This window comes from Psammomys obesus, unplaced genomic scaffold (genome assembly GCF_907164565.1).
Source record: "Psammomys obesus unplaced genomic scaffold, mPsaObe1.curated_primary_1811, whole genome shotgun sequence".
Classification (NCBI taxonomy): Eukaryota; Metazoa; Chordata; class Mammalia; order Rodentia; family Muridae; genus Psammomys; species Psammomys obesus.
Window position 1 is genome coordinate 12038593 of NW_026596149.1, and position 21346 is coordinate 12059938.

Sequence of the window (21346 nt, forward strand, 5' to 3'; positions counted from 1 at the left end):
GTCTTCTGGATTAGATCCGGACATTTCTGTAATGCCCCTGTCTTGGGGCATCTGTCAGGAGGAAGAGGAAGAACTGGTTGATAGTCTATAGATTGCCACCTCATTTAGCTCTTCAGCAGTAACATCTGTCATTTCTTTAACTGATTAAATAGGAGTCACATTTTTTGCAAAAGGAAACAATTTATTCTACTTTACTGTCTATTTTGCATTTATTACAAAGGTAGGAAAAGTGTAACAATAACATGAGTGTAGAACATGAGGTGACCTTGTAAAGAGACAGTATTTGGCTTTTATTTAGATTCCTCCTAGTAGAATTGCTGTATTGCATTATTTTGACTACAATCTCAGGATACTATTGAACAAATTCTCTGATGGTTTATGGTATAGTTATGTTCAGTATAATTGCCTTAATTATAAATAAATAAAACAGTTACAGAGATTTATCTGTACATTGAGATTGCATCACTGACAATTAGTCTTTCTCATAACCTCATGCCTCTTTATCCCTTTGAATTTTCCTCAGCTGAAAATTGAGTAAATAAACATGAAGACTCTGATTTCCAAGTAAGATTTAGAAAGTTATTTTAATATAAATATCAGGTACTTGGTCATGTGTAGGTACAACTGGTAAAAGTTTAATAATTACAAGGTATAGCAAAACCTAGAAAATTCAGTTGGGTGTTATAAAAATAAGCAATTCAAATGTGTAAAGGTGATAACGTTGAGGCACATTATACTATAACTTAGTTTCTTAAAATATTTTAAGTCATGAGTTTTGAATTTTTAACAGACTTTAAGGAAGAGAATTAGAAATTTGTGTAAGTAAAGATTATGTTTTTCTTTTAGTATGTGTAATGAGCGTCTGCATTACATTGCTGCTGTGTTGATCTTTAGAACAGAGCTGAGAACAAGAAACATAAACCTGGCCTTTTAGAGCACAGAACTAGAAGGGAAGTCTCCCTTCTAGAGGGTGTCATATCCTCTGGAGCTGAAATTATAGGCAATGTGAGCTGCTCAGTATAGGTATAGGAAACTATGCTCTGGTCCTCTGGAAAGAGCAGTGTCATAGTGTTCCATTGCTGTGAAGAGACACTGTGACCACGGCAACTCTTTCAAAGGAAAGCATTTAATTGGGGGTTGCTTACAGTTTCAGAGATTTAGTCTGTTCTTACAGCTGGGAGCATGGCAGCATGCTGTTCTACAGCTGCGTCCACAAGCAGCAGGAAGAGAGAGAGACTCTGGGTTTGCAGTGGGCTTTTTGAAACCTCAAAGCCCACCTCCAGTGACACACTTCCAAGAAGTCCACACCTCCTAATCCTTAAATAGTGCCATTCTCTAGTGACTTAAGTATTGAGCCCGTGGAGGCCACCACAAGTAAAGTGCCCTTGCCTCTGAACCACCTCTCCAGTCTCCGTCCTTTTTTAAAAAAATTAATACCGCCATCAAAAGTTACCTACTTTATCTTCTTTAACTTCCTTTTACATCACAAGAGTATGACAACAGTTCTAAAATAAATATTGTTTGAGAGTGGGAAGTATCATTTGTGGCCCTACTGTGTTAAAGAAACCATTCCTGATTTGCAGATGATCTGATACTGTTGAAAATAGTACATATTTTATATAACCTCATTCACAGTACATCTGGGATTTTATATATGGATTTAAAGCTACAGTTCTGTGATTGTTATTGTAATTAGTTTCATAATTATTAATAATCCTTAGAGGTGTTGATGTGTCCTAGCTTATTGAAAAGTGTCCCTGTTTTCTGGTCAGTTACAGTGGCTCAGATAAAACCATCTTTATAGAGGACTCCAAGGTGAACTTGCCTGTACCCTTACAGCTAGTGTTTGTTCCTTAGGCTAGACTGTACTGAAGTTTTTAGTACTGTCTTTTGCCTTCTGAAAAAGATCTTTCCTTCTGAAGTGATTATTGAAAAATGGATTTGAGCTTGGACATTACCTTTTGGACTTCTAAGATTGACTATGAAACATACTGTGTGTATTTATAGAGATTTCATGTTTTTATGGGACATGGGTCATTTTGTAGTGAGTGGTTAGAGGAGGGTAACATTTGCTATATAGAAAAGGAAGAGTTGACACAGGTTTTGGAGAAGGAGGAAGAGTGGAGAATATATAAAAGTCTTTGCCTAATCTGTTATCTGTCAAGGATGCTGTGTGTTATCTCATTTTTCTGTTGTCTTAGTGTGCAAAGTTGATGATAGATTTCATATTAGGGAAATGACAGATGCCTTTGACTGTTAGAATATACGTGTATACCATGTATATTCACATACTTTTAGTGTTTATCAAAGCAATGGTTATAATAACATGCTTTATATATGTGTGTGTGAACATTTGATCTGAACTGTGATGTTCACTGAATTACTAATTTTAAGTCTATAAACATTCACCTAAATGCTTTTTGAAAGAAATATCTTTTTGTGGTAACAAACTACAAAAAAAAAAAAAAATGCTGATGTTTATTTGATAGCTTTGACATTCTACAGTAGTGTCAGATTGCCTGAATGAGTTTTCTTGAGTTGTTGATTTTGAAAATGAATTTGTAGTTAAATTTTCTTACTATGGCTACAAAATGTTTTTTTTTTCTTTTATGTTCGAGTTGTGTTCATTTTTATTTAGTTTAGAAAGCTCAAAAGAAAAGTTCATTTCTATGCAAAGACAGACCTTCAGAAGCTCAATTTCTTAATTTGGAAATTAGATTTTGTCCCGCTATAATGTACTATGTATGCCCTAATTTAATTGACACTGCCTTTCAACAGGAGTAGGTAAATACGTTGTCCCCTGCTTGCCGGAGTCATTCATGGCAATTCAGTGAGTACTTTGACGTTGGGCATTTCATGCCTGTTGCTGTTGGCAGAAGAGGACGAGACTGATCATTCCTGTGTAGTGCAGTGTGTGGCTCACCTATGTGTTAGGTTACACCTTGTATAAACGAGTACAGTCTCCTTTAAAGTCTGCTGCTTCTGTGTGTGTAGTCAGTAGCTTAATATATTTTCAGTGTTGTGGAGAGAAGTTGGGAAATATTTGTATTTCCTGCTTGTGAAGTTAAACATATTTAAGGCCTTTCCCACTGAGCCACAGATTTGATAAGTTCTTTGCTTTTCATAATCAAAATTAATTTTTTTGAGACAAACTAATTGAAACTGGCCCTGAAACCCTGTGTCTTCATTCAGCGTCTCAGGTTCTGGCATTACAGATGTGTACCACTATGTCTGGCCATGTATTTCCTTTGGATAAAATATTTTTAAAGATTGGTTTTAGATGCTAATTAAACAAGTGCTTCTGTTTATACACAGTTGCTGTTGCTGTTCTGAGTTTATGTAAGAGAAGGATATTGTTGTCACCATTTCAACACATATTTTGTGACTCCTTTCATATCCAGCAATTTCAAAATATTTTACTTTCATTTTCCTTTTTTTTTTTACTTTGTTTTTCTTCTGTGAGTGAAAAATCTCTGAAAACCTTGGTAAACTTTTCATAATGTTTTGTGGGTTTTTTTTTTTTTTTTTTTTTTTTTTTTGTATTTCTAGGTTCTGTGTAATGCTAGGCAAACATGATACCACTATGCAGCAATGTCCTCAGGGTGTGTGTGTGTGTGTGTGTGTGTGTGTGTGTGTGTGTGTGTGTGTATGAAGGCATGGGATCCTCTGGGGGTAGAGTTACAGGTGCTTTTGAATCACATGGTATGACCACCAAGAACTGAACTCTGGTTTTCTGCAAGGCTAGTATGTACACTTAACCACTGAGCCATCACTTTGGTCCCCAGTGTTCATTTTTAAGTGGATTAAAATAAAGAAAATATGTAGAGAAAATAGTGTGTAGTTTTTTTTAATAACTACCATGTTGTATTTTATATGTCAAGTTTATAGAGATTGATTTTTGAAATTCTGGGACAGAATGGCATGTCTTTCCTCTAAAAATTCAGTGGAGTGATAAAGTATGCCTACTAATTTGCTAACTCAAAAGAAGGTATTATTTAGAAATGGGTTTATTGGGGGCTGGAGAGATGGCTCAGAGGTTAAAGAGAACTGGCTGTTCTTCCAAAGGTCTTGAGTTTAATTCCCAGCTACCACATGGTAGCTCACAACCATCCATAATGAGATCTGGTGCCCTCTTGTAGGTGGAATACTGTATAAATTATAAATAAATAAATCTTTAGAAATGGGTTTATAATTTGATTTTATGTAGTCCTTTTTTAAAAATTTGTGGGTCATTTGTCATCTTGAGTATTTACAGCATATTTTTTTGTCATGAGAAATATGGCCTCTCACATTTTTCTCCTTGGGGGAAATATGACGCTAGCTTAATTGTAAAGTGCATTTCCAAGAAAGTAAAAATATTATCTTGAAAATTGGTGGAAAAACAAACAAACAAAAACCAACCAACTATCTGAACTGTTGCCAAGGGTAAAAGATGCTGGGTTGTTACTCATAAGATCAAAAGACTTTCTATGCGGAGCACAGTGCAGCATCCTTGTCCATGTAATTGCCTAAAGATGGTGTTGATGAAATGTTTAGAAGGAGTATTTGTACACTATCACATTTTTGTAATCACAATAGCATGGAGAACCTAGTTCAATTGTTAAATAATGTTTATTCTATGTGGCAGGCATGAGAGGTTGTTTCTTGATTATTTTTGTTTTTCTACACAGAACATAGCATTTTTATTAATTAGAAAAATCTTTTTATTTATTATTATTTATATAATGTTCTGCTTGCATGTATTCCTGCTTGCCAGAAGAGGGCACCAGATCTCACTATAGATGGTTGTGAGCCACCATGTGGTTGCTGGGAATTGAACTCAGGACCTTTGGAAGAATAGCCAGTGTTCTTAACCTCTGAGCTATCTCTCCTAGAAAAATCTTTTCAAGGTACATATTAACAAAAAGAAAAATCTTTTCAAGGTACATATTAACAAAAAGAAGAGTAGGATGAAGTTAATTTTATAATTCCTTAAGATCCTGTGCTGTTGGTTTGAATTACTTACAGTATTGTTTGCTGTGCATACAGAATTATTGTTTCTTTTTTAGTAATACGCTGATTTTTTTGGACTTATTCATACTTAGGGGCAAACAAGATGCCCCAGTGAAAATTTGTTTATGATTTTACTAAATGAACAAGAGCATAAGAGACCAAATCCAGTCTTTTTTTGTTTGTTTGTTTTCTTTTTCTTTTTCTGTTTTTCTTTTGGTGAATGAGAAGTGTTAGGAAAAAAATTCTTTTCTTTGTCTAATTTTTTTTTCTACCATTCACTATTAAATCACCTTCTGATATTGATTCTTTCACTTGCAGTGTTTTTGCCCAGTATTTTCATATGGTAAAAGTAGATGGATGAGGCAAATGGGTTGGACATCAGAAGAGGGAAAAAACAGGGAACAGGACAGGGGCCTACCACAGAGGGCCTCTGAAAGACTCTACCCAGCAAGATATTAAGACAGATGCTGAGACTCATTGCCAAACTTTGGACAGAGTGCAGGGAATCTTATAAAAGAAGGGGAGATAGAAAGATCTGGAGGGAACAGGAGCTCCACCAGGAGAGCAACAGAACCAAAAAAATCTGGGCCCAGGGTTCTTTTCTGAAACTAATACTACAACCAAGGACCATACATGGAGATAACCTAGAACCCCTGCACAGAACTAGCCCATGGTACCTCAGTCTCCAATTCCCTAGTAAGAGGAACAGGGACCAGCTCTGACATGAACTCAGTGGCTAGCTCTTTGACCACCTCCCCCTGAGGGGGGGAACAGCCTTGCCAGGCCACAAAGGAAGACAATGCAGCCAGTCCTGATGAAACCTGATAGGCTAGGGTCAGATGGCAGGAGAGGAGGACCTCCCCTATCAGTGGACTGGGTGAGCAGCATGGGAGGAAAAGAGGGAGGGAGGGGACTACAGCTGGGATGTAATTAATAAAAAACATAAATTAATAAAAAAAAACAAAAACAGAAACAAAAAAGAAAAAAAGTAGATGGATGAAGTTGGTTTGTCTGATGTGGGCAGAGTAGACAGTGATTTTGTTTCCAGTCATTGCATCTCTCCCTTCTTGTCTCATTCTTGGGATATGCTGGTGAGAAAAAGTACGTCAACATTTTGGGGCTTATCAAAAAGTTATTGGTTTGGGGGATGATGGTCTATAACCAGTGTACAAATGTAGGAAGAAGATTAGAATTTCTGCGTAGCCGGTAAGAGTTAGAGAAACCAGCAGCTCACAGCTTCTGCAGTTAGCCTGTTGCAAGGGCAACCATAGCATGCTTTCTGTCTTCAAAGTCGCAGATTTTTAACACAGACAGACAATTATTATTGTTGTTGTTGTTATTACCACCCATTCCTTCCCCCATCCCAGCTCCTACAATGTCTCCCCACTCCCCAACACGTTTCCTCCCAACTTTGTCTTTTCTAATCATTAAGTCCAGTTAGTGCTTCCGATATGTGCATGGGTGGGAGGTCATCCAGAGAAGCATGGTTTTTGGCTACATCTCAAAAAAGAATGATCTCCCCGAGCAGTTATCAACTGCCATTAATTAGCTTTTCAGTAAGGCATGATGCCGAAAGATCATAAACCCATATGTACTGGGATTTTGGCAGACTTGATCTTGTACAAGTCTTGTGCAGATAAACCATAGCTACCGTGACTTCATGGGTATGATAATCATGTCATGTCCAGAAGACAGCATTTTATAGTACTCCTCGTTGTCCTCCACCTCTTACATTCTTTCTGCTTCCTCTTCTGTGATGACCTGGGCCTTGGGTAGGGGAGCATAACACACATGCTCCATTTAGAGGTGAACACTCATTTTCTTATTCTCAGCATTTTGGCCAGATATTTATCTCTCCACTGACAGCTGCCTACTTCAGCAAGAAGCTTCTCTAATGAAGGGTCAATGTAGCCTAAGTCTATGGATATAAACAAGTATTTAGAAGGCAGTTTGATAGTTTGACCATTTAACAAAATAACAACAGCAAGTTTTACCTTGGGGTGTATGGCCTGTCAGCCAGGAGCTTGATCAGAGTTGCAGTATTAGGCATGAAATTTATTCCTGTGGAACAGGCCTCGAGTCCAAAATGAAGTAAGCAAGTAAATGAAGCTGTTAGTTACTCTGTGACAGTAGTGCCACTATTGGCACTAGTGGGAGGTGAGTATTGTAGCACGCAGAATCTAGTGCTGGGTAAGAGTGTGCATACATATTTCTTAATAAGATGATGAATTTTTTAAAAATAAAAGGTGTTTCCCTCTTTCAAAAGAAATAATAGCCAAATAGTAGATTACATTTACTGTAAAAATATAGCAGAAAGAAGAATGTTTCTTTATAATGCTACTATTTACAGCTATGGTCCTCAACCTTGCTAATGCTGCGACCCTTTAATATATAGTTCCTCATTGTCTTAGTTTTGGTTGTATTGGTGTGAAGATACACTAACCATGGCAACTCTTATAAAGGAAATAACTTAATTTGGGCTGGCTTACCGTTTAGAGGTTCAGTCCATCATCATCACAGCGGGAAGCATGTTGTTATGCAGGCAGACATGGTGCTGGAGAGGTAGCTGAGAGCTCTACATCTGAATCTGAAGGCAGCAAGACAAGACAGCCACTAGGCCTGTCATGAGCCTCTGAAACCTCCAAGCCCTCCTCTAACTTCCTCCAACAAGCCCACACCTCCTAATAGTGCTACTTCCTGTGAGCTTACAGGGCCATTTGGGGCCATTTTCGTTCAACCACCACACTCATGTTGTGGTGACTCCCAACCACAAATTATTTTTGTTGCTACTTTGTAACTGTAATTTTGTTACTGTTATGAATCCATAGTGTAAATATCTGTGTTTCCTGATGGTCTTACCTGACCCCTGTGAAAGAGGTCTAGACCTACAAGTTGAGAACCACTGATTTAGAGGAAAAATTATTGGTACCATTTTGATATATTTTTTTTGGCCCACTCTGTGTGTGTGTGTGTGTGTGTGTGTGTGTGTTAATATCCTTGTGTTTTGTACCTTCTGTGCTTACTTATCCTTGTATAGTTAGCATGATATTCTTCTAGAATAGAAGCCCTTAGTCTTTACCAAATGTTATGATCATTTAAAGAAGTTTTCAAATGCTCTGGATGTGGGTTGTGGTGATGATTTTCACCATTAGTTTCAAGTCTAATGTAGTAGGGTGGGGTAAGGCAACTGAAAATTATGGAAAAATGAATTCTATATTCTTTTCATTAAACGTGGTGCTTATTGAGAGGATAATGAATACATCCCTTCATTGCTGAGGAAGGAAGAATACTGGAAGAGAGCAAACTTTTCAGATTAGGCATGTTGCTCAGGGGTAAAGTACCTGCTTAGTGGATTCTGAGAGAAAGAGAAAGTTGGTTACTTACTGTTCAACTTCTTTTTCCAGAAGAGAACCGTGAGGTACTTAATACCTATTACCTGTTCAAAACTGCCCTAGGAAATGGGGTGAGGGGTAGGAAGGGATGGAGTTTGGTTTATTTGTTTCTATCCAGTCTTCAAAGGGATTTACTAAAAGGCCACAGTTTTGGTTTGAGGTACTTTAACCTATCTGAACATGTCAGCTTTCCACTCACTCCCACGTCCTACTCACCTCCCAGCTGGGCACCCAACGTTGGGCCTTCCTTGTGCTAGGCAGCCGTCTACCACTGAGGCATATTTGCAACCCTTGAACTTTAATGTACCAATACAACCATGCACTAAAGCTGTCAAGTAGTTGAGGTGGTTGCCTTGTTCTGGCCTTTCCCTGTAGTATTTCCTGCTGTCATAAGTGTGCAGTGCTGTTCTCTCAAGGTTAACACCGATGGCGATGGTGTTGTGAGTGGATATATATACACATGCTGAGGCTTTTTCTCAGAGGAGCTACAAACTTTGACCTGAACCCTAAAGCTATACATTTTTACAGAGGAGCCGTGGTGGCAGGGAAAGCAAAGTATTATTTTATTTTTTAAGTTTGTGGCTTCATCATGTACCTTAGTTGAAAAATGGGAAAACAAATAAGTCATCAACTCTCTAGCTTAAAAGGCAAAGGAACTGCCTCTGATTCTGTCTGGGATCGTTTTTTTTATGATGTTAAAAATATAACCATAAGATCTGGAGAGGACAGGACTCCACAAGGAGAGCAACAGAACCAGAAAAATTGAACACAGGGGTCTTTCCAGAGACTCATACTCCAACCAAGTACCATGCATGGAGATAACCTAGAACCCCTGCACAGATGTAGCCCATGGCAGTTCAGTGTCCAAGTGGGTTACATAGTAATGGGAAGAGGGACTGCTTCTGACATGAACTGATTGGCCTGCTCTTTGATCACTTCCCCCTGAGGGGGCAGCAGTCTTTACCAGGCCACAGAAGATGATAATGCAGCCACTCCTAATGTGATCTGATAGACTAAGATCAGAAGAAAGGAGAGGAGAACCTCCCCTATCAGTGGACTTGGGGAGGGGCATTCGTGAAGAAGGGGGAGGAAAGTGGGATTAGGAGGTGAGGAGGGAGGGGCTTATGGGGGGATACAAAGTGAATAAAGTATAATTAATAAAAGTTAAAAAAAGCATACACTCAAAACACATAACCATAATAAATAGGAAAGAAGGAAAAAATAGGAGAGTTGGTAACACAGCCAAAGGGAATGGATTGCTGGTGGGGAATCCTTTTAATAAATAAACTTAGCAGTGCTAACCTGTATGCCCCCTTCCCTTCTCCTTAGTTACTGTAGCTTCACTTTGAGAAGGGCTGCTGTGTGATAAATGGGATGTGAAGCACAGGTATTAAATATTCATTGGGCATTGTGCAGTCTTGCTGTTGAAGCCATCATGTGGCAGAAGCAATGATAATGCTTGTTTTGAATTCTCTGGTCCATATGTCTATGTGGTTGAAACCAATGAATTTGTAGCCTTCACGGGGGGATTTCTGTGTGTCTGTGAACTTAGACTTATATTCGTGTACTGAGAATTCAGAGGTATGTGAGGAAGAGGGGAGGAGGAGAGGAGACAGAGAAGGGAGAGGAGAGGAATTTATAGGATATTTTTGAGGCACTGTATCTTTTATGCAAATCTGGGAGGTTGGAGTTAGCAAGATAGATTTTTATTTTTATCTACATTTTCTGATTCAAATATAAGGTTTTTGAGAAATTGGAAAAAAGTATTAAAGCTTTGACAGTACAGGGTATTTTGGTTTTACTTAAAAATTTGCACATAGCATCTGTGATACTGTTTGAGAATTTATAACATAGACTTGGTTTTTCTTGTGGCTTTTGTGTGAGATCATTTTTGCTGTGCTTAGTGATTTACAGATTACACAGTTTGGTGTGTAAGTAGTGTGTGCTTTGCACAGTAATACAGTTTGGACTTCGAGGATGGCCTTCTCACATGTGCTGAAATTCTTCTCAGGAAGATAGAGCTGATCCTTTCATTGTTTTTTATTAACTGCTGCCGAGCTTCATTTGTAGCTGGGCAAAGCGTTCACTGCTCTGAAGTTGAATTGTGCTCATGCTTGCGCGTTCAGACAGCAGAAATTCGTTAAGCTCTTGGTGATGAAACCTGTTGGATCTCTAGTGGACGCAGCTGGAGCCTCTGGCTTGTTAACTAGCAATGATTCAAGTGTTGCAGCTTGTAAGGGAGCTGGTGACACCGTCAAGGCAAAAGGCAGCCACAGCGAAGGAAGGTAGGAGCATCGGCAGAGGTAGCAGCCGGAGCACTTTAAGGCACTTAAAGGCTTTGATAAGTATCGATCTGAAGAGCAGCTATGAACACTGTTTTCATGTGTGCGTTTACCTTCCTGCATTGTGACAGTGTCTGAAAAGGACCAGGTTGTATGGCATAATTGTTAATATGCTCATTATTCTGTTTTAAGCACAGAATTAGAAGCATATTATTTTATTAAAAGAGGAAGTTAATACAGTATTTTCACATTGCAGGATCCTCTTCCATTAGGGATTTGGTAGCAGGCAAATAATTATTATAATCCTCTTAATCTTAAATATAATCACAGCAGAATTAGAAGGGGCCAAGCTAGAAGTCTGCTTGTAATAGGGCAGAAGGAGGTGGTTCTTATTTCTGTGAGAAGCTGATAAAATAATAGTAATAATAAGAACTTGGCCAGTGCATGATGAGTTTGTCTCTCTTGGTAAACAGTCACTTTTTCTGTTTAAGATGGCATGCTTCATCGGCACTGTTTATATTTAACCAGTCATGTACTTAGAGCATGTACTTGAGACATATTGGAATACAGTAAACATCCTTTAAATCGCATGTTTGACTTACCTGACTTAAAATGAGCTAGTGCAGCTCTGCTTAGAAAAAGAATATCTCTGTTTTTGCTTTTTGAATGCTTGAAGTAGTAAACCTCTATCGTGGTAACTAGGGCTAGATTTTCAGGGTTTTCAGGCCATCAGCTAAGGTGACAACTGCCACTTCCACACATTTACTGTATTGGTAAAATGTGGCAGCTGTTAAACGTATGTGCCAGCTGATTCCCATGTGAACCTGCAGTGCTTCATGAGTCTGCGCTCTGTGTTAGAGCACGCTGTTTTTATAGACTGGAGTAATAGGTAATGAAAGTATATCTCTGATGTCGCCAAATGCAGTCTTTAAAATATTTTGTTTTAACATGGTATAATCTGCATTTGAAAATCAAGGTTATGAGAGTCCAGATATCCCGAGTAAACTGATTTGAATTGATGGTGTAAAGTGATACTGTGATATGCAGTTCTATCACATACAAAACAGTAGAATTGGAAAAAAAAAAAGCCATGAAAATTGTCTTATTGGTTATTTTATCGTAGAACATGGTATTTAAGTGACCAAACAAAACTGCATCTCAGAAAGCAGAGGAGCAGTCATTGTTTGCTTTGGAATGTGGTGGTGTCATTTATTAATTACTTTTTAATTACTTACCTCTTTTTTTCCCTCTCCCTCCTAAAGTAGACCACATTCCTCTCTAAATGGTAGGATTTTAGTAATGAAGCCCTAAAAATTCTTACTATGTTTACTGTTTCAGGAGAATATAATTAATGTACTCTCAGTCTGTTTGAAAATGTCAGATTCATAATTTGACCTTTACAGTCAGAACTTTTTGTTAGAATGTTTCTCCTAGTTTTTAATTACAGTTACTTGGGATGTACCTGTGCCAGAGGATAGTACTGTTTTTCCCCTAGTTTTTACACTTTAAAAAAGACTTATTAGTTTGTGTAATAAGTGTTTTGCCTGTGTGCTTCTCTGTGTATCACATGTGTACCTGGTGCCCGAGGAGGTGGTGAACCTCCATGTGGGTGCTGGAAACCAAACGACAAAATCAGTCCCTTTAAACACTGGGCCAGCCCTCTGCCCCAGTACTATTTTTCTTGTCTTTGAAAGTATGTCTGGGGCTGGAGAGATGGCTCAGAGGTTAAAGAGCACTGGCTGCTTTTCCAGAAGTCATGAGTTCAATTCCCAGCAACCACACGGTGGCTCACAACCATCTATACTGAAATCTGGTGCCCCCTTCTGGCATGCAGGTGTATATGCAAACACAATATTGTATACATAATAAATAAATAAATCTTAAAAAAAAGTATGTCTATGTATCTCCTAAGTGCCAGGAAATAACATATGAATATAGAAATAATACTGCGGAAAGATATGTCATATTAAGGTGACCTCTGTGGCTCTTGCTCTCAGATTTTAAATTTGGTTCTTTATAAAGAGATTTTCTTCTGAGAAGCTTTTTCAGACCTTTTAAAATTGTGTTAATTGCATCGTTAACATTTATTACTTTTATTCCTTTGCAAAATACTGTTGTATTTATCTCATTTTAAAGGAAATATTGTTTTTAAATCTTTTGATTCTTTAAAAAATACATGTATATGTATGTCTTTGTGTGGTTGTGTATGCATGAATAAGTGCAGATGCTTTTGGAGACAAAAAGTCATCAGGTCACCTAGAACTGGAGTTTCAGGCAATTGTGAGCTGCCAGACATGGGTGCTGGGATCTGAACTTGGGTCCTCTGTAAGAGCAGTATACACTGTTAGCCACTGGCCAGCTCTCTAGCCAACCATTTTTAAGTGGTGGTGTTCCCCTTAGGAAAAGCAGCGCCATGTCTGTAGGTCAGTGGCTCTCTCCTTTCTTAGCTCTGCAGCCCTTTAATACGCTTCTTCGCGGTGTGCTGACTCTCAGCCGTAGAAGTATTTTTGTTGCTCCTTCATAACTAATTTTGCTACTGTAATGAATCGTAATGTAAATACCTGATAAACAGGATATCTGGTATGCGACCCCTGAGAAAGGGTTGTTGGACCCCCAAAGAAGTCTTGATCCAAGGTTGAAAACTGCTGATGTGGATAAGTGTAAGACATTGGCAGTGAAAGTTCAAAGTACAGTGGGGAGATGCACGTTCGTATGCACACACACACACAAACTAAAAGGAATAGAAATAGTTACAGTTTAAAATGACACTTCTTTAATGTATATGAGTGTGGGTGATAGAGAGCAAATGTATTTTTAAAGACTGTTCACATTAACACTAGTAAATAGCATAGAAAACTGGTTTATGAAGACATTGTACTAGAACGTCAAAGTTGAGAGTGAAATAATTATGCTAAATGTTTTTTTAAAGTTTTCACAGTTTTCTTTGGTACAGGATTGTGAACAGACTTATAGGATCCTAGGGAGTGGCTTAGAGTATCTTGGGCAAGGAGAAAAGTTTTGCCATTCAGTGACAGTCCTTAGGACAGTCTTTTTTTTTTTTTTTTTTTTTTTTTTTTTTTTTTATAAGTGTTTATTTGGTTTACATGTCCAGATCATGGTCCATTACTGGATGAAGGCAGGATAGGAATTCAAAGCAGGGCTGGAACCAGGAGGCAGGAGGTGGTGCAGAGACCGTGGAGGGGTGTTGCTTACTGGCCTGCTTCCCATTTTCCATGGGTTCCTTCCTTCCTTCCTTCCTTCCTTCCTTCCTTCCTTCCTTCCTTCCTTCCTTCCTTCCTTCCTTCCCTCCCTCCCTCCCTCCCTCCCTCCCTTCCTCCCTCCTTCCCTCCCTCTTTCTTTTTTTTCTCTCTTCTTCCAGGCTGGCCTTGAACTCACTCAGATCGCCTGCCTCTGCCTGCTGAGTGCTGGTATTAAAGGAGTGTACCACCAAGTTAAAGGCGTGTACCACCACGCCCAGCTCCTTAGGACAGTCTTGACTGAGAAGTCTTTCTAGTCAGAGTAACCTAATGAGCCTTCAGGGAGCGGGTAGAACAGTATAGCATTGTGAAACAGGGAAGTGGAAGGGTAAGTGATACTTTGTTCAAAAGCAAATAAACCATCTCAGTTTCCTGAGAGTTGCCTTAGCCTGGTCTGGGGCTGCCCCAGCAGAGGTGGTAGTGCACTTGCTGTTGAGCAGACTGAGCAGCCAAACCTGCATGCTCTTCAAGTGTACGTTCAGAATAGAGCACCGGGGCTGTGGGTATCCAGGGGGCTGCTTTCTCTTTAAAAACCTCTTGTTTATTTGCTTAAACTCTTTGAGAGTAGTACATCTTTCTTTAGCTTGTCAAACAGAGATATGCTAAATGTGGCTGAATCTGAATGATTCAGCTTGTCATTTTCTTTCCAAAGAACATGTTTGTAACGTTTTTAACATAAAAATTTATGAACATTTTATAAAGAAGCCAGGCAGTAAGTAGCATTCTTCCACGATCACTGTTTCAGTTTCTGCTTTGAGTTCCTACACTTAATGATTTGGTTCCTCTAAGCCAAATAAACCTTTTCCTCCCCCAAATTGCATTTGGTTAGTGTTTTAATCCAGCAACAGAAAACAAAGTAAGAGACAGGTTACACACACACACACACACACACACACACACACACACACACACCAGTTCTTTGTGATGAAAACTTTGTTGATGCCAAAAACCCACAGCTTTCACCTTAAAGGGAATAAGAGATAGTTTATTCTGAAGCCATCTTGAACAATCATGAGGGAACACAGATTTACCCCACATTTCACTTCCAGTGTGGAAGCAGTTTCATGACATTTTGTAGTTTTACAGAGCAAAGAAAGTGATAAGTCAAGGCACGTTGAAAACACTTGGTGGGTATATCACAGAGGTGGGGAATCATTTTTATAAGTCTCAGATGCTCTGTGATGGCATTCTTAGCTTGTGTAAGCCAGGTTCAGCTAGAGATTTGTGGGAGAGTTTGCTTTTTGAGATGTTTGTACTGCTCTGTCGTAGACTTCTGTGACGTGGAATGTGAATGCAGTTCTTGCAGTTGCAGCAGCCATAATGAGACCATGAGGATGAGAGCAGGACAGGAGGAGGGAAATACAGAAGTCTGGGCTTCTGTGGCACCAGTGACATTAAGACATATGTCTCCACCCTGACTTTTATTGTCAAATAATTCTAAGTGATGTGCTATCACTGTAATAAAGATTAAGACAATAAGTAAAATGTCACTTAAATATATAAAGCCTTTTAATTATACGGTTTTGTTTTGTGTTTGTTGACATTTTTAATAAGGAGAACAGAAATGGGACTATTGCAGTGTGGCGGTGGGGCTATTGAAGACATGATGCAAGTTCATGAGTGTCTGTGTTCCAAGGCCTCATACAGTCCTTAACAGAGCTCATACAGCTCTCCCTCTGCTTTGTTTCTGAAAGCAGGCTCTTGCTTGTTTTTGCCATAACCTTTTGGACAACACTAGCATTTCCTAATGCTCACTTGAGTCTCTTTAATTTTTATACATACACAGATGCATATATGGTGAATAAATCTTTTTTTAGTAGTCTCAGAAAGTTAGGTATTTGGTGTAAATATGAGTCATTTTCGGCAGCTTACTTCGTAGTTGATGCACAGTTATGTATGTGATTACAAAACAGGAAAGACAATATAGAGGGTTGTCTACGAACACAAACTCCAAAGACAGATGGGGGCCTCTCAGTCTGGATTTGTGTACATCAGGTTCTGAACGGTAGGGGTGACATAGGCGGCTACTTGACAAGAATGTTGTGAGTACCGAATGGGTGGTCAGGCTTGACACCTTGTAAGGATGACATGTAACCTGCTGTCAGCGTTTTCTTGAGCGTGTTACTGCTGCTTCCCTGTTGTGTATGCTGTGCCCGATCTCCTAGGTGGCCAGTTGTTCATGCCATGGACAGTATTCAGTCAGCAGTCAGATGAATCTCTGTGACAGCACCTGCTAAGAGTGGGCTAAGAGTGGCCCACTAGACTCATATTTGAATGCTTATCGAGTGGCATTATGGCCTTTGGAGAAGGTGTGCTCTTAGTAGAGGAATGTGTTGTTGTGCCTTTTGAGGTTTCGAATGCCCGAGCCAGGCTCAGTGTCTCTCTCTTGTTTCTGCTCCCTGCCAGTCAGGTTGCAGAACTCTCAGCTACCTCTCCAGAACTCTGCCTGCCTGCATGCCTCCATGCTTCCCACCATGATGATAACAGACCACACCTGTAAGGCAGCCCCAATTAGAATGTTTTTATAAGAGTTGCCTTGGTCACAGTGTCTCTTCACAGTGATAGAAACCCTAAGATAGCACTCATTTACTTGTTTTTTGAAAACTTAAGGTCAAATTTAGAAATATAACATTTGAATCAGAATTATGTGTATTTTTAGGCAAAGATAATTGATAAAAAGTCTTACCAAGTCTGTATTTGGGAAATATATTTAGTTCAGATCATATGACCTTTTATTTTCCCCAGAAAAATATTATCTCCGGATAAATGAGCCTTTTATTAGCTCATTGGCACATGTGTCACTGACTAGACTATGGAAAAGAACTTTTGAAGAAAGGCACCAAGTGTTTAGTCAGGCATAGCGTGAAACTTTGTGAAAGGTTACCTTGATTCCATGCTTAAAATCTTGTGTGATGGACTACTTGAAAGGCTTCCTCTCTCTCTGGATGACTCGTAAGGTGGTGCTGGATAGTGATGAGAATTCGTGTTGCAGCTACTAGCCACATGTGGCTATTGAATAATTACAATTAAATAAGACAGAAGTCTGTCAATCCCTCAGTTGTGTCTGCACACTTAAGTGTTGGTAGCCAAAGTGCAGTCAAATGGCAGTGCATAGATTCTGTTTTCAACTGCCTGTCTGGGTTTGCCTTTTGAGTTATTCCTGATTGTACTTGAACACTTATCACATGAATGTAACACAGGAAACACAGTCAGATCTAAATGAAAGAATGGCACTTAATGTAGCAAGCAAGATTTGATTTAGGGTTATTGAATCCATGTGGAAAACCCCTGAAAACTAACCTGTAGCCTGATGTTTGCCTGTGGTGTGTGAAATAGCACATCCACTTACTAGTGTAGCAGTACATAACAGTGGTATAGTTGCATCAGGATAGCTTGTGTGAACAGGTACACATTGTATGTGCTACCTTACATTTTGTTGGTGAATAGCAGATTACTACAAAGCTGCAAATGCACATCAAATGTGTGGTGTTGCATATGAAGACCCCTTGGACCTTGGAGACACTGAGACGCTGATGGTATCTATGCCCTTTTGGGTTTTGTAAGGGTGGATGGAGCAGGAAATAACTGAAGGGGCAGAGGTAACAAGTTCTTTTTGGTATGATTTAGAGTAGCTTTTGAGCATATGTTTATATACAATCTTACAGCATGTAAGTCTATTAATTAGTTAATTTATCGTCGTCGTCGTCATCATCATCATCATCATCATCATCATCATCATCATTGAGTCAGGGTTTCTCTGTGTAGCCCTGGCTGCTGTTTTGGAACTCTTTTTGTAGACCAGGCTGGCCTCAAACTTGAAGATCCACCTGCCTCTGCCTCCCTGAGCGCTGGGGTCAAGGGTGTGCGCTACCACGCCCAGCTCTCTCTCTCTCTCTCTCTCTCTCTCTCTCTCTCTCTCTCTCTGTGTGTGTGTGTGTGTGTGTGTATGATTAAACCATGACCTTGAGAAAGTTAATTTTGGAGAAAGTTAATTTTAAGAATGCGGCGATCCATGCCTGTGCTTGCCTGGTGTTCACGTCTCTGTAGTTTACACCAGTGATGACTACACATACAAATAACAGATTTGTAAATGTAATCAATTGCCTAAATACTGAGAGCTGTCAATTCTTAGCATGATTTTATTACTGAAACAAAATGCGCAGTAGACATTATGAACATTCTCCAGAGAGTAATTTGGGTTGCAGTGAGTTATTTTATTTAGATTGGTGCTTGGAATTAAATGTTTGTTTGTACCACTATCATAATATAATTTAAATGCCATTTAAATGTGCTGAAGCATCTTCATTCAAGTAACTTGTTACCCTTTGAAAATGGGCTGCTTGAGTATTGTTTCTCTCCCACTTGGCAGACACCAGATGCAGTGATTAATAAAGGTCATTATGCTACTTAGTCATGGAGAGCTTTTAATGACGATTACCTGAACATCTGCTGGCTTCATCCCTGCAGTTCCCAGAAAAACTAACAAATTAGAGGTGCTGCCTCCTAAAAATCTGCCTAAAACTAGTATTTTTAAAGACTGTTTGAATATTCCTTGAGTATTTAAATGATCTTGTGAAGGCTCTTATCTTTCTGTAAAGCGCATAATCCAAATGTCAGTGAAGCAGTGTTTTGGAGTAGTGGTTCTGACAGTCCCTCTTCCTGCTGCTAACCTCTTTTTCTCTCTCAGTGGCTGGTGTCTGTGAACACACCTGGTGAGCAGCATTGTTCTCATGTATGTTGATTGCCGGGAGAAACCTGATTTTGGAAATGGGAAGTTTGGAGTACAGCTGAAAGTGTAGCTAATTCCTGTGCACTGCAGAGTTCTCTACAGACTGAGACAGCCAAGTGCAAATTGGACAGATAGATACAGCACGAGGGCTAGAGAAGGAGTTCTCATGGCTGTTAACACCTGAGAAAATACCTTCTGTCATAAGTATGAGAACCATGTGTAGTGTTAGAATTGCATGTGGATGCAAAAGACCTAAAATCTTGGTGAATAGCCCAAACTCTGCAGGTCGTTGGGCTCTCAGTAGGGCAGTTACAATGGCTTTGAATAACCAACTCTTGGCAGTCTTCTTTGCTCACTTTGCCCAGTGGGTATGGGCTAGCTGCTGTTTTTACATCATTAGATCCAAAAGTCATCAGAAGAAAAAGGAAAACAAAAATCACCCCACCACTATGTGCAAAGGTGCTGTTGAGGAAACTGCCTTTTTTTTTCTTTAAACCTTGCGACATTTTTGTTAAATAAGATTTGAGTTCAACCAAAAAAAAAAAAAAAAAAAGAAAGAAAGAGAAAGAAAGAAAGAAAGGAAGGAAGAAAGAAAGAAAGGAAGAAAGAAAAGAAAGAAAAAAGCTGGTGCAGTGGCCCAGGCCTGTAATCCCAGCACTCGGAGGCAGGGGCAGGTGAATCTCTGTGAGATTGGGGCCAGCCTGGTCTACAGAGCGAGTCCATGACAGCCAAGGCTACACAGAGAAACCCTGTCTCGAAAACAACAACAACAACAAAACAAACAAACAAAAAAACAAACAGAGATTTGGGTTCTTATTAGCAGAGAAGATATGTGAATATTGGATAGGAATCTTGAGTGGTTTTGGCTCTAGGGTTCAAACTCAGGTTAGCAGGCTTGGGTAGCAAGCACTTGGCCATCTCTCTGGCTTCTGGTAAACTTTTTTTTTTTTTCCATCTGTTTTGCCAGTTCCAGCCTGTGGCTCAGGGCTGTAAAGAAGTAATTACTTTTTTGTGTGCATAAGCACACACTGAGACCTCATCGTGGCTTGTTTCAGCCCCACTCTACTAGAGACTGCCAGCAGATGAGATGTTTGTGCTGTGTAACATATCCCCACAGTAAGATGAAATGTAGATGAACGGGAAGTTGAAAAGTTGTAAAACAATATGGATACTATGTTTCTTTGAATGCCTTCTCTGTGTATGTTTCTGTATCATGCATGTGTGAATACAATATGGTAATATGTGTTTGTAATATGCAGAGGAGAAAGAAGTTTTGAAAATACCGTTAATATTGAGTAGGATTGAGAAGGGGGAAAGGGAGAGGAATGGGAGTATACTTTATTTTTAGTTTAAAAATTTTTTGAGATTATAATTTGATTATAACATTTTCCCCCTCCCTTTCTACCCTCCATGTTTCCTCCTATATCCCTCCTCCCTGTTTTCCTTCAAATACATGGGCTCTTTAAAAAAAATTGTTATTATATGTCTATAACTATATGAATATACATATATTTTCCCGAATATAACTTGTTCAGTTTATATAATGCTGCGTGTATGTATGTTTTTTGGGCTGACTGTTTGGCACTGGACAACTGATTGTTGTGCTCCTCTCTGAGGAGGACCCTCTCTCCTGCCCCGAGCTTTACTCAGTTGCCTGGAGTTCTTTGTGGAGGGTTGGGCTTCATGGGCTTTCTCCATCCAGTATGGTATAGTCGTTTGTGTCTTTCTGGTTCAGCTGGCAGTCATATTGGTAAGACTCTGTGGGGGTAGCTTTTGACATCGCTAGGAGTCTCATAGCAAACTCTCTAATCCTGTGTCCCTTATAAATTTTTAGCTCCACCCCCAGCCTTTTTTGTAATGTTCCCTGATAAGGGAGTGTTTAGTAGCTGTATCCATTGATTGGGCCTGGACTCTGCAACTTTGTATATTGATTGGATGTGGTTTTCTGTAATGGTCTCCATCTGTAGCAAAGAGAAGTTTCTTTGATGAGGGGCAAAGACTACACTTATCTGTGGGTATAAGGACAAATGTTAATATTTTGTTGTTAGGGATTACTAAATTAGTGGTTGTAGATTCCCCTTCAATAATATGACTTCAGTAGCACTGAGTAGTTAGCTAGTACCAGACATAGTTTCCCTCTTGTTGAGCAAGTCTTAAGTCAGTTAGAGAGCTATTGGTTAGCACCAAGGTATGCTGTCACCGTGGCATCCACAGGGCTATCAAAAATTGCACTTTTCTTGATAGCTTTCGATATGATTTGGCCATCTTAAAAGCATGTATTAGCTGTTGGATTAGGAAACTAAGTGTTCTGCATTGTGAACTTCAGAAACACTTTATCTATCTATCTATCTATCTATCTATCTATCTATCTATCTATCTATCTATCTATTACTTACTTACTTACTGACTGACTGACTTACTTATTTGGGTGCACATGGTTTGCATGTATAGGTCAGACAGCAACTTGCCCAAGAATTCTGAAGACTGAGCTCAGGCCTTTACGTTTGCTGGCAAGCACCTTTACTTGATGGGCCATTTTACTGGTTCTAATGTCACTTTTTCTTTTCTTTTCTTTCTTTCTTTCTTTCTTTCTTTCTTTCTTTCTTTCTTTCTTTCTTTCTTTCTCTCTCTCTTTCTGCCTGCCTTCCTTCCTTCCTTCCTTCCTTCCTTCCTTCCTTCCTTCCTTCCTTCCTT

General features: G+C 39.2%; 1 protein-coding gene across 2 annotated transcripts in view; it reads left to right on the forward strand.

Annotated features, from left to right (window-relative positions):
- The window catches only part of Usp6nl (USP6 N-terminal like), a 129727-nt gene that overhangs the window by 20198 nt on the left and 88183 nt on the right, over positions 1-21346 (forward strand). The gene's annotated exons all lie outside the window — the stretch shown is intronic.